General features: G+C 42.5%; 1 protein-coding gene across 1 annotated transcript in view; it reads left to right on the top strand.

Moving 5' to 3' along the window:
• The window catches only part of CAPSL (calcyphosine like), a 23,377-nt gene continuing 13,104 nt past the window's right edge, over positions 1 to 10,273 (top strand). The window contains exon 1 of the mRNA XM_007461837.1: positions 1 to 95. The gene's annotated coding sequence lies outside the window, so the exon portion shown is untranslated. The remainder of the gene's footprint in view (positions 96 to 10,273) is intronic.

The following is a 10,273-nucleotide window of genomic DNA, read 5'->3' as shown; positions in this document are numbered from 1 at the left end:
AAGGGGGATGGGAGGGGACTGGTCCTCCCAGATGCAAAAGAGAGAGTCCATAGTTTCAGTTCAAAGCAACTGTTGGCAACAGGTTACCATTCAAGGTAAATCAAAATTTTAATCTATTATATTGATTTGATCACTTTTGTTTCATTTTAGCTAAAGAAGAAAGAAGACAGTAGATGTTACCTTCTAAAAAAGAAAATCAAAAAGTTGATGAGCATTCTTGGCTGTCTCTCTAGGGAGGAAATAACTTGGTACTGGGAGAAGCCTTTGTCATCTTTGCATAGAGGTGCTCAGATAAAAATGTACAAAAATAAATTTCTTTCAGTAAAGGGGAAGGAAATAACCATCACTGAGCAGTCACTATGTACTGGGTACTTAAGTGTGAAGTGTCTGGGTGAATTACTGTAAGTAGCCTGTAAGACCATTGATAAAAGTGAGCTTCAAGAAGGTTAAATATCTCCAAGTCAAAAAACAATGAAAAAATTGAGCTTTGGTTCGGACTTTGGTTTATCTAACATTCTAAGTTGTGCAATTTCTGGGGAACCCTGCCTGCTAAACTGACCACTTAGAATTAGATAAGAATCAGAATTCTTATTAAACTGACATAGCATGTTAAAAATTATATTAGAGAGTTGATTGGATTGATCGTGAAGTTGAGAAAGACCTTAGGAAATGGCAATACCGTTTATCAAGGTGTCCACCTCACTTGCCTCCAGTCTGGGGCATAGTTAAACCATACTAAGTAGATGGAATTCTTGCTTGTTTTTTAAAGCTCTTATTTTTTCCTCAAAATCTTACAACTACAGAAACCTTTTAAGTTTGTAACTGTGCATTTTAAATAGTGAGGTTTAAATTGTGAACGTTCATTTGTATTTATATTCAAATAGTAATTATCTAATAACAATAGCAATTATTAATTCCAGTAAGTAGCAGTCTGCTAGTATTCTGTTAAGTGCTGAAGGAGACACAAAGCATACAGCCTGTGTCTTTAAGGACCTTTTAGTCTAGTAGGAGAGGCAGTCCTGAAAGCAAAGAGTTATGTCATAGTGCAATGTGGATGTATGTGAGCTCTGCACAGATTATACAAAGGAAGATGCAAGCTGTTTTACTTGGAGAGAGAGGTTATAGGAGGCTTCACCATAGTGATTCTACAGGGAAGAGTAGGACTTCCCTAAACCAACAAGGGAGGGAGGGTGTTCCTGAAAATGAGACTCCCTGTACAAAGGCACAGAGATACAGAACAACATGGTGCGTTTGGGGAATGTGAGTGCGTTTAGATGCAGAATAGATTTTGGAGGGGTGGAGATTAGTTGAAATGGCTGGAGAGATAGGCAGGGCCAATGTATACATCAAATGCTAAGACGTTTGCTCTTTACCTGTATACAACCAGGAGCCACCAAGGGGTCTTAGAGTATGAAGTTTGGATTTCCATCTTATAAAGATCACTCTGCTAGTCACCTGGAGGCTAGATTGGAGGCAGGGAACCAGCTAAGGGGTAATTTCAATAATGGAAATGGGAGAGGGCCAGGTCCTGGATTAAGGTGGTATCCATGGCAAAGGAGGCAGGGGAAGGAACAGATTCAGGAGGCATCAAGATGGTAAAAACTTACAGGAATTGGCTGGTAATTCAAGGTAGAGGGTGAAAAGGAGTCTAGGATAATGTTCAGTTAATGACTTGGGAAAATGGTGCTGCCATTTCCTGAGGCCAGGAATAAGGAGGAAAAGATAATGAATCTGGTTCTGGAACAGTAAACGTGAAGTGTCTGTAGGTCATTAAAGTGTACATTTTGTATGGAAATTTGAAATATGGCTCTGAAGCTCAGGAGACTGGATGAGTTGGAATAGACATTTGGGATGAGTTGTGATAAACGGTGGATAAGGCTGAGATTACTACAGGATTTATGAGAGTGAGAAGAGGATAAATAAGTGAATCCTAGGAAGCAGTAACATTTAAAAAGGCAGGCAGAAGATAAGGGAGAGACCAAATAGGTCAGGTCCGAGAGGAAGGGAGATAGGAAGTTAGATTCATAGCCATTGAGAGAAAAGAGTTTCAAGAAGGAGGAATGAATTATCATAAGAGTCAACTGCTGGGCAAAGTGAAATAGGGGTTAAGAGTGACTGTTGAAGTTGGCAATCAGGCTGGCAATGATGTCCTGAGAGTATGTTCTTTGGAGTGACAGAGTGGAGACCAGACTGCAGTGGACTGAGGTGTGAATGGGACATGAGAAAGTAAAAAACTGAGACTCTTTCAAGTAGTTTGGCTTTGAAGGGTGATAGCTAGAAGGAGTCTAGGGTTGAGGGACCACTGCAGATTCATGAACTAAAGGGAGGAGCTGGTTATAGATATAGAGGCGGGAGGAGAAATATAGGGATAGGGGAGTGAGAGGTACAAACTATTAGGTGTAAGATAGGATACAAGGACGTATTGTACAACGCAGGGCATATAGTCAGTATTTTATAACTGTAAATGGAGTGTGATCTTTACAGTTGTGTAAAAATAAAATATTAAAGGTTTTAAAACATAATAATTATAAAATAAAATCCACTGCAAGTACAGAAATAAATAAAGGGGGGAGCTGGTGGAGAGGAGGAAAGGGCATACCTGATGGCTGAGGGTCCAGGAGAGGTTGGGATCCATGCTGTAGGTGGGGTGATTATCCTTCAGTGGGAGGAAATTCAGCACTCCCTCGGGGGAAGGGAGGACAAAGTCGAGGGAGTCTCAGAGGCAAACACCTTTGCAGACTTGGAGGCAAGTGGTGTGAGTGATTCATATCTGGTGGCTCCATTTTTACTAAGAATTTCAAGATAAGGTGTGGAAGAGAGTAGCAAAGGTTTGAATTAGCCTCTGGAAAGATTGGAAGAAGAATCTAACCAATGGCATGTAAGAGTAGAGCTGCATGTTTCTGAAGGCACTTGTTCACCCTGGCATGTGGGTTTGTTCAGATGCACTTTACAGCCTGCCTTTAAGGAGAGGACATGTAGACAAATTGAGCCAAGTTAGGCATTCCTAAGGCAGTGTGGGAGATTGACAAGGGAGGGCTGAGAAAGAAGGCGCTGGTTAGAAATGGTCAGAATGCTGTATTAAGGTGTCTACAATGGAGAGGGAAGGAAATGGGTCCAGAAAGGAAAACAAGGTGGGAAATGGCTGCAGAGAAAATGCAGGGTCAGGAGTCTAGAGGTCTTGTAAGGTCACAAGTATCTATGGCTGGAAGAATGAAACTGAAAGGTGGAAAGAAAGGAGATGTTGAATTTTGAACTTCGAGAAGAGACTAGCATTGACTGGTGACAGAATGTAGGAGAGGATCTTGGAAAGCCATGTGAAAAGAGTGAGCAGATAAAGTTGGTAGAAGTCAAGGACCTCCAGGAACCTCATGGCTGCATGTTGGGTGGGCTGTCTAGATAAGCTCTGAGGTTTCCCAGATTGATGGGGCTACTTGGGTTAGAGAGGGAGTCTGTGAGGCAGGACCCAGAGTTTCAGTGATTTAGGAAGTGACAGAGCCAAAGAGGGACAAAGGGAGGATGTCAAGCTGGGCTGTGCTTCAAAGATGGATGTGAGGATGGTCAGGATGTAGAGCTGGAGGGATGCATCCTTAGTACTTAGCATTTGGGGCGAGAAGTATCTTCCTATGAGAAGATTGCTGGATTAGAGGTCCTTATACAAATTCAGGTACCAGTCAGACTCTTGGCAGGAAATGGACGGCTCAGTCAAAAAATTTTAATGAAGGACAATTTACAAAGATGTGGACGGGGCTCAGGGACTTAGATAAGTAATGAGGAAATGCCCCAGGGCTGCCACAGTGAGGAGGGTGAATCGTCCTTGGACCTGGGGTGGCAGGAGGAGGAACAGTTATCTGATCTCAACAAGAGCTGCCTTTGGTGGAAGATTGCAGTCACTGACAACTGTGGCTTGGCAGAGAGGAGACCACGCTTTCTCCTCTTGCCCTCTGTTCTCCTGCTGGTGCCTCCCATGGGTGGAATCCAGCTGGAAGCCTGAAAGCAAAGAAAATCAGGTTTATGCAGTTCATAGAGGTCAACCTCCTGTAGCACAGATGTGGTTGGAGAACTGGTCAGGGGAGGGGCTGGGCAAACAGAATATTGAGCTCAGCAGGGAAGATAATTCAGGGACTGAGGAGAATTAGGAGATTTATGGAGGAATAAGGGATTGAGGAAAGACTGTGTGTCTCTGCATGGCAGGAGCTCTTGATCTTGAGGGCCACGCCTCGCCTGGTAACTTGTGGTGGTGATGGGTGCACAGGTGCAAGGAGGGGGGCGTTTAGTTCCTGGTTTCAACTATTGCTTTCATCTCTTTAACTGATAAATTCAATAGACTTTACCCTACTGAATTTTCCTTGTAAAATTTTGTTTTTTATTCTGGTCTCAGACAGTATTGTATATTAAAAAAAAATCAAGGCTCATAAAAGCAGTTTTCTATATTTTAGAAACAAACAAGCTGGCATTTGGGAGAAGATAGTGTTACAGGATGATTACTGTGTTAGAGAAAGGACCATAGCTGCCTTCTCCTGACACCCTAATGTCCATGAACATTTTCACCGTTCATGATATTCTTTGGAGCAGATTTTCTTATACATCTCTAGCCATAATTCCATTGTCATCTGGGATCTTGTTTTCCCTCCAGTGTCCCTACATCTTTTCAAAACCTGAAGTTAAATAGAATCAAGGTTTTCCAGATACTTCAGTGTAGAACATCATTTGAGTGAGCAGGGCTGTCCTTGGTTGAGAGGTGGATTAAAGATGCTCTTACTTTCTTTGGAAACTCTGCTTTTTGTGTATCACCTCTATCATTGACCTTGACCTCAAAAAGAGCTCTTCACACAGAAGTAAGCCATAGGCAAATGCTCTCCAGTAACTTACAATGTCAGTTGTTCTTACTAAGTGTGCTTTGGCTGCAATATTGCTAATAAGCTTGTCTCAGTTTTTATATATGTGGTGACTACATGGTTCCTTGTTTAAAAAAATGAATATTTTTTGAAATGTTGTGGGTGATTTACAAAAGCCCCTTGGAGAAGTGGAAGGCGCAGAAGATGCCACTCAGAACTTTAGTTCTGCTCCTTACATCTGAACTGGGACAACCCCTCAATCTCTTTGTACCTCGGTTTCCTTATTTTGTGAAATAGGAATAGTTCCTCTAATGCATGTAAAAGCACTTTGTAAACTATCAGAATTATTATCAAAAGTTACCTTGCCCCAGACACATTTTCTGTTCTAAACAAACTGAGTGAATAATTTATAAAACACAGGCTACATCTTTAGCAGAGAGCCTGACAGAGCCCGTGCCCAATAAATGTCCCCTCTTGCAGTTGATGTTATCTTTGTGTGGTCCCAGGGGGCTGCACGCTGTTTCTGTACAGGACCAGATACTAAATAGTTCAGGCTTCGTGGACCAGAAGGTCTCTGTTGCAACTATTCAGCTTGGCAGTTGCGGGGTGAGAACAGCCACGGGTAACACATAAGCAAACATGTGTGGCTGTTTTCTACTAAAACTTTATTTCCAAAACTAGGCAAAGGGGCATATTCAGCCTATGGGCTGTGGTTGGATGTCCCCAGGTCTGGTTCATTTTAGATGATATTTGCCTAAACTCAGGGTGTCCTTGATAACTGGCTGTGTTAAGGTGATCTCATTCATTTTGGAAGAACAGAGGTTGAGGAGTGAGAAATCACCAAGGTGCTAATGTCTGCTCCTAGGACTTGGTTTAGTCTTCTACCCCAGGGTGGTCTGGCGGCTCCAAATGCCTCCAAAAGCCTCAGGCTCCAGATGATGTTGTGGAATAAGCTGATCTAGAAGTGCTTACACAGTTACTTTCTGGAAGGACTCTATTTTTTCCTGCCAGGCTGTTCCTCTTTGTAAACAAAACCTGGAGGATGGCAAAGTCTCCAGCCTAAAATTAGGTTTCCCAGCTGTCTTAGATCATTTGGGCTGCTGTAACAAAATACTGCAGACTGGGTAGCTTATGGCCCACAGATAGTTATTTCTCACAGTCTTGGAGGCTGGAAAGTCCAGGATCAGGCCCCCAGCATGGCCAGGTCAGGGCCCTCTTCCTGGTACAATGGTGGCTTCTTGCTGTGTCCTCGCGTGGTGGAAAGGGTGAGGGGTCTCTCTGGAGCTTCTTTTGTAAGGCACTAATCCCATGTATGAGGGCTCTGCCCTCGTAACCTAAGCACCTCCGAAAGGCCCCAACTCCTAAAACTACCATCTTTGGGACTTAGGATTTCATCGTACGAATTCTGGGGGACACAAACATTGAGACCATAGAACCAGCCTCCTTTGCAGGAGTGGCCAGTGAGATTTAAGTGAAAGGAGTTGGGTGGAGTCTTCTGGGAACCATTTTACAAAAGGCTGACTTAGCTGGGAAGTGCATTCTTCTTGCCCTCACACCTTTCTCTTTTCTGTTGCCTGGAGGGTAGATGTAATGGCTAGAGCTACTGTAGTTATTTTGTAACTTTAGGCAACTTTGAGGGAAAAAAAATAACATGGTAAGGTAAAAAAAATAGTAGTTTCTTGAGATGTTGATGACTACCTGAACTGTCTCCAGACTTCTTTTATATGAGAGGAAGGTATACCTCTACCATTTTTAGAGAAAATTATCCTGTTTCTGTTATGAGTAGCTGGACACAATCCCTACACTGATGTTGGCATTCTGACATTGAATTTTTATCCATTAACACTTCTTGGTTTTCTGGAAGTATCAATTAAGACCATGCAGGTTGCAAATAATTAGCTGGGTTTCTAAGTGGCTATAAAATAAACATTAAATAGACAAATGATTCCAAAAGGAACATTTTAAGTGACTGTAAAATAATTATTAAGTAGGTGATTTTGATGACTAGTGTTGCAAAATGGCAAATGGTAGTCAGAGCTGAGGCTTTACTCCCATCTAAAAGTGGACGAAGATGTACACTTGGGGTTTGTCTTTGTAGTGGGTTCGAAATCACTGAGGTCAAGACCTCATGGCACCTGAAAAATGGGATATTTGGAAGTTACATGGTTGGTTCTAAGAGTGTAATCATAGAAACTAGGGAGTTTGGAAGAAAAGTTTATTTGTTTATTTATTTATTTATTTGCATTTTGTACACAAATCCAGCCAAAGCTTTGCTTACCTTTGTGTAGTTTAGATATTTTCTTACTCTGCTTCTTTAAGATCTGGCAGGCTGCCTGACTCAGAATAGATTGCGAGTAATTTCCTGGTAAAAGCCCCAGAGACTCAAGGCAAAGCAGAGGGGAAGAGCGAGATGGAGAAAGAGACAGCAAGGAGAGTGCTGTTAAGACAGCTCCTACCTCCAGGTATTCCCAGGGGATGCTCATTATGACAAGGACCCCTTAACCCTGGCGCCTCTGTGTTTATCTAACCTGGGCTTGTATCACATTGTGTTAGTTACATAGGTCCTTGAATATCATGCTAAGCAGTTTTTCCCACTCTCTTTCATAGCCCAAAATGCAGCAGAGGCTGCTAAATGTTGATGAAATTCTCCTGAGAGAAGAATTTTACTTTACCTTTTCTCCCAGTTCTCAGGGGAAGCTGAGGCTCTCCTCACACTGGATTGCTAGTTATTTTACCCAGGTAGAGATCTAGGGTCAACCCAAACACTGCAGGAATAAGCTTTTGCTAGTTATACCAGTTAGGAATACTTTTGGCTGCAAGTAACAGAGGACCTGACCAACAATGTATTAAGCAAATAAGGGCTTATGTTTCTCACATGACAGGAGTGTGGAGTCAGGTAGTTGGTTATATCTGTTCAGTAGTTCAGTGATGTTAGGGCTGTAAGTTGATATCCCTGTGATTCCCTTGGCCCTTTCCTCACAATTGCAGAAAGGCTGTCACAGCTCCTGGCGTCACATTCTTGTTTAAAGCAGGAAGAGGCAAAAGAGATGGGAGAGCTCTCCCAGAGCCCTCAGCACTTTCAGTTAAGTCTCTTTGGCCAGAGAGACATGGCCACCCAACTGAAAGTGGAATATAGCAGAGAAAAAAGATTGGAATCAGCCAGTTGGCAATTCTGGAAAATCAACTGTAATTCAAATTCAACAAAGCTAAATAAAACTACCCTGAGGAATGTGAACTCCTGGAAGGGACCTTGGTTGTCTCACTCATTGCTGTTGTGTGGCACACAATAGATGTTCAATAAATATTAAATATATGTTGAATTCAAGACCAGAACTAGGGTAAGGCAAGGTAGGTCCCTGGGGCAAAATATTTAAGGAGACACTCTCAGCCTTGAGCAAGTACAAGGTTGATGTCTGTACAATCCTGAGATTTGAGGGTCACCTTTAAACATTGTGCCCCAGCCATGTACCTTACCTAGCCCGAATCTCAATCCTGGTTGGATGATTATAAAATGAAATTTCAAGAAGACGTGTGAATTAAACACTTTATAAGAATAATATTTATGAAATATTATTCTTAAATTGTGCCATATCATAAACATTAAAAAAGGAATTAATTCACATTCCAAAGGTTGGAAGAAAGAATAAAAGACTATGATTTATCAGACATGGGCTCTAGGGAAACCTGCATATAGACAACAGCTGAAACATGAATTTTCAACATCTTGAGAAAATGCATTTCTGTGCAGAGAACATTTGTTAAGATGCCAGACTTCAATGACATCTTATCTCCACAGTGTACTTACGTCATTAAAGGAGAGATTAAATACTGTCATATTTTAAATCTTATGCAGAGGTTGGCAATCCAAACAAAAAGCAGATTTTTTCATATATTCATACATTGCAAAAATAATTTTAAAAATAATTTGTGGGGAAAAAAACCACCTCACACATCACTTTCTTAAAACAAGCAAACAATCAAATAAACACTACAGATCTAAAAGGAAAGGACTAAGTGAAATTGTTCATTTCTACCAGAAGGAATTTACACTGAGCCTTACAAGCAAGGACCCCGAGGTGAGACAGAGGGGTCCTGTTTAGGACCCATGAGTGCCCTGCTTTGCTCTGCACTGCTGTCTCCTGTCCTCCTTTGCCATGAAATCCTTTCAGTTCTCCAAGGAATCTCTTCCTTGAAGCCTTGTCTCTTCTGCACCTTATTTCGTAGCCCTTCTCTGAATTCCCAAAGCAATTTCTCAGCCCCTTGCCGTAGCTGTTGAACACGGTGGCTTTGACAGAAGTGGAGATCAGTCTTGACTCTGCCACTGTCTCGCGGTACATTTGCAGGCAAGGGACTTCTATTCAATAAGACCCTCCATGTGAGTTGGCGTGCTGATGTGTGCAAAGCATGGAGCAAGGGCTTGGTCCCTGGCCTGGTTATAATGGTAATTACCTGTCCTCTGTTCATGCCTGCTTCTTACCCTGTGCTATGTTATAACCTTCCCTCTAGCCTTTCCCCTCAAGGTCTTGCTACTGCCACTCGAGGGTGACTTGGCGTCTCTTACAGCTGAGATTTTCAGGCTTTGGTGTGCGTTAGTTAAGACCATCTGGAAACGTGAAAATGCAGATCCCCAGCACTCACACCTAGAGATGCTAATTTGCTGTGTTTGGGGTGGAGGGTGGGTATCTTTATTTTTCAGTGATGGTCTCAGCACCCCTGCTGGTCCCAGGTCTTTCTCTACAGCAGGGCTTCACCTGAGCATGACTGACATTTTGCACTGGAGAATTCTTCAATGTCAAGGGCTCTCCTCACATGTTTAGCAGCATCTCTGGCCTCTACTCACTAGATGCCTGTAGCATCCCTCACCCTTGTTGTGACAACCAAAAATGTTTCCAAACATTGTCAAATGTCCCCTAGCAGGCAAGATCATACCTATTTGGAACCACAGCTCTATAATATCACCTGAAGAATTAGCACAGTCCCTCGCATAGCCAGAGGTGCTAAGGGTCTCTTTAGTTGAATACAGTTCAGCTGGGTTCAGTGAGGGAACTCTCACAATGTCAACAACATGGACACACACCTGTCATTATACTTTTCCTGGGGTTTCCCGGTCTCCACTGCAGAAACCACGTCTCTCTTCAAACCGTCTAAATCTGCGATTTCAGTCTCAGGCTACTCTGAGCACTGGGATCTAATATTTATTCCAGAGAGGCACTTTCTAAGGGGAAACGTCCTGAGGAGCCACTTTTTTTGTTTGTTTTTTGCCATCTACCACATAGTAATAACCAGTTTATTGAATGGACTGGAGTCAGTAGAGATGGTTTAATTTTCTCAATCATTGCCTTCAAACATGTTCTGTTGTAACTAAGATCCACCTCTGTGTTGCTGGTTGTTGGTGGTACACTCAACCCACCATGAGAGGGGGAGAGGGGATGGGAGGG

This window comes from Lipotes vexillifer, unplaced genomic scaffold (assembly GCF_000442215.2).
Source record: "Lipotes vexillifer unplaced genomic scaffold, Lipotes_vexillifer_v1.1 scaffold715, whole genome shotgun sequence".
NCBI classification, from domain to species: domain Eukaryota; kingdom Metazoa; phylum Chordata; class Mammalia; order Artiodactyla; family Lipotidae; genus Lipotes; species Lipotes vexillifer.
Note: the sequence above shows the minus strand (reverse complement) of the source record. Positions and strands in the feature narration are given on the sequence as shown.